This window comes from Pseudophryne corroboree, chromosome 4, assembly GCF_028390025.1.
Source record: "Pseudophryne corroboree isolate aPseCor3 chromosome 4, aPseCor3.hap2, whole genome shotgun sequence".
NCBI classification, from domain to species: Eukaryota; Metazoa; Chordata; class Amphibia; order Anura; family Myobatrachidae; genus Pseudophryne; species Pseudophryne corroboree.
This window is the reverse complement of record NC_086447.1, coordinates 275,354,914-275,358,104: the sequence shown is the minus strand read 5'-3', so window position 1 is coordinate 275,358,104 and position 3,191 is coordinate 275,354,914. Positions and strand designations below refer to the sequence as shown.

Here is a 3,191-nt window from a genome sequence, read left to right as displayed (position 1 = left end):
GTCTGACTCTGATCGGCTCTGCGCGCCATGTGCGCTGTGCGGTTCCGCTGACGTCAGACGCCGGAGCCACTGCCGCCGTACAGCGTCAGCGCGCACAGCCTGGGTAGTTTAGATTTAGTCCGCGGCCCGCCCACAGCACTCCCCCTCGATGACTCATCATCGGTACGGGGCAGCAGGCACACCACAAACAGTCAGCCGCGGCCGCTGGCCGTCCACTGCTGTTGTCGCTAGGCAGGCTACCTACTACCACTATTAGCAGGCGGGCGGGCGGGCCGGGGTGGGAATGGATTAATCATGGACGGATCGCTGTGTGCTGCAGCCGGTCACAGATGCTCTCCAGGCTCCACTGCTCCAGCCAGGTTCCAATATGGCGGCACAAGCATGCGGCGCCCATTAAGGGTGGCGCCCTGCGCGGCCGCTCTATTGGAACATGCCTGGAGCCGGCCCTGTAATATATATACGTTATGGTAAGAACTTATCGTTGATAACGGTATTTCTCCTAAGTCCACAGGTTCCACAGGATTGGCACCAAACGATCACAAGCGTTCAGGCCTCTCAGGATGCAACGGGCCCGTTCATATATCCCCGCCCACTGGCTCAGGCAAATCAGTTGGATTCCAAAGCATCTAGGCAGGAGCATCATGTAGAGCCCTAATCAGGTGAGAAGAACACACATGCACACCCTTCCATACAAGAAGGAAGAGGTTAGTGAGCAGCAAGATCCTCAAATCAGGAGTGTCAGGGTGGGATCCCTGTGGACTTAGGAGAAATACCGTTATCAACAGTAAGTTCTTACAATAACGTATATTTCTCTGGCAGGGTCCACAGGTTATCCACAGGATAACAATGGGATTTCCCAAAGCAATTTTAGTGGTGGGGACGCTCCTGATTAGACAGGAGAACCTTACGCCCGAATTCAGCGTCATGAGAGGCAAAAGTATCCAAGCATAATGTCTAATGAATGTGTTAATGGAAGACTATGTGGCTGCCTTACATATCTGTTCTGCTGAAGCACCATGTAGTGCTGCCTATGAAGGACCTACCTTACAAGTAGAGTGAACAGAGACATTAGCGGAATTAGTGTCGGTACTGTCTGTGTGTAGGGCCGTAACTAGCACTGGACAGAGTGTATGTGTGGGCCAGGGTTGGACTGGCCCACAGGGGTTGAGGATCTGGACTGGTCTTCCTTGAAGAGTGTCCTTTGCCTGAATCATTGCCATGTATATGGGCCGAAGTTCTAACAGATTTATTTGCAGGCAATTTTCTTCTATGGTCCATTTTTCCGAGAACCATAATGTTCTGGACACTGCTCCCCAGCTCTGAAGACTGGTATCTGTTGTCAGGATCCCCCATCTGATATCCAAAAAGGTTCTCACTTTGTCTAGATGGGATGTCTGTAGCCACCAGGCTGATGACTTTCTTACTTTGTGTGAAAGTACCACAGTCTGTTTCTTTATTGTCTGATGTATTCCATTCCATCTGGCCAGGATCAGAAGCTGCCGAGGTCTTGAGTGGAATTGTTCATACTCCACCATGTCGATTGTTGACACCATCAAACCCATCAGTCGCATAGCTGCATGGATTGATATTGTTTGACTGTGTAACCACTCCTGAGTACTTGACTGTACCTTGGATATCTTGTTCCAAGGTAATCAATTTTCTGCAGACTTGAATTCAGTACAGCCCCACAGTGAGTCATCCGTTGTGAAGGAACCAGAGGACTTTGGCCAATTTATGAACCACCCGTGCCTCTGCAGACAAGTCACTGTCTGTTGGAGATGACACAGAAACTTTTCCTGTGAATTGTGCCAGGATAAGAAAGGTGGTCGAGGTATGGCAATTTTCTTATCCCCTTCTTGCGGAGATAAGCTGCCATAATCATCATAATTTTGGTACATACTCTGGGGGCTGTGGCTAATCCAAAGGGTAAGGTCTGAAACTGAAAATGTTGCTGGAGGATGGGGAACCTTGAGATAACATTGATGGAACAGTGCTATAGGAACCTGTAGGTAAGCATCCTGACTATCCAGGGATACCATGTAATCTCATGTCTCCATGCAAAAACTATAGAGCGCAACATCCCCATGTGAACTGTGGTACCCAAACTTATCTGTTTGGGATTTTGAGAATGTGGTGAAAATGAGCCACCTGAACCCAAACCCGGAGTAAAAACCAGTCTCTATTGTGCAGGGGTTACTGGAATGACTATTCCTGACAAAAGCAATTTCTGAACTGCTTCTTGCAAACCCCTGTCCTTCGCCTCTACCCGAGATGGACTGGAACAGAAGAACCTTCAAGGAGGATGCTTCTAGAAGGGAAAGCATAACCTAGAGATACTGCTTCTTGCACCCAGGAATCTGTTTGTAGACTGCTACCAGATCTGTGCAAGCTGAAGAAGTCGGCCCCCTATCCTTTTGGGGTCCCCTAATGGAGGCCCGCACCATCATGCTGATGGCTTATCCTCTGGTTTGGAAGCTGGCCCTCTGGTTGCCTTTGCTTCTTTGCCTTACCAAACTTATTGTATTGGGGCTGTTACGTTCCTTTATGACAGACAAGTCCGAAACCGGACCACTAGGTTTGGGGTTATATGTGGAAGGAAACGTGACCTTCTTGGAGTCTGTTTCTGACTCCAGCATATCGGTTAACTCCTTCCCAAACAGAAACTTCCAGCCAAAGGCAAAGTTTCCAGAACCTTCTTTGATTCTGAATCAGCTTTCCATGTATGTAAGCAAAACTGCTCTGCGAGCAGCTATTGTTAATGCTGATGCCCTAGAACATTAGTGTCCATATGAGCTATATGGGATTCTTGCTCCCTTGCAGGCACTGAAAACCTGTCTTCCAGTACCTCAGCCTAGTGTACCTACAGGACCTGGTATTCCAAGGTGGTCTCCCATCCAAGAACTAACCAGGCCCAACACTGTTTAGCTTCCAAGATCTAGTGAGAATGGGCCTATCCAGTGTAGTGTGGCTGTAGATTGCAAGGTGAAGTCATGGCTGGCCTTATGACTGCCCCAGAGACAATATGGTTTTCAGAAAACCATCCCTCTTTTGACGTTGACGGCAAAGGCCATATAGATTTTCGCACTATCAATGATATGCGTATCTACTTTAGGAGGCACGTCCTATTTTTAAACAGTCCCCTGCTGGAAAAGGATATTTGGAATCCCATTTACTGGGAACCTATATTCCTT

The 3,191-nt window shown here is 48.4% G+C and overlaps 1 pseudogene; it reads right to left on the bottom strand.

Annotated features, from left to right (window-relative positions):
- Positions 1-2,857: 2,857 nt before the first annotated feature.
- Positions 2,858-2,976, bottom strand: LOC134912524 (5S ribosomal RNA; annotated as a pseudogene).
- Positions 2,977-3,191: the final 215 nt, after the last annotated feature.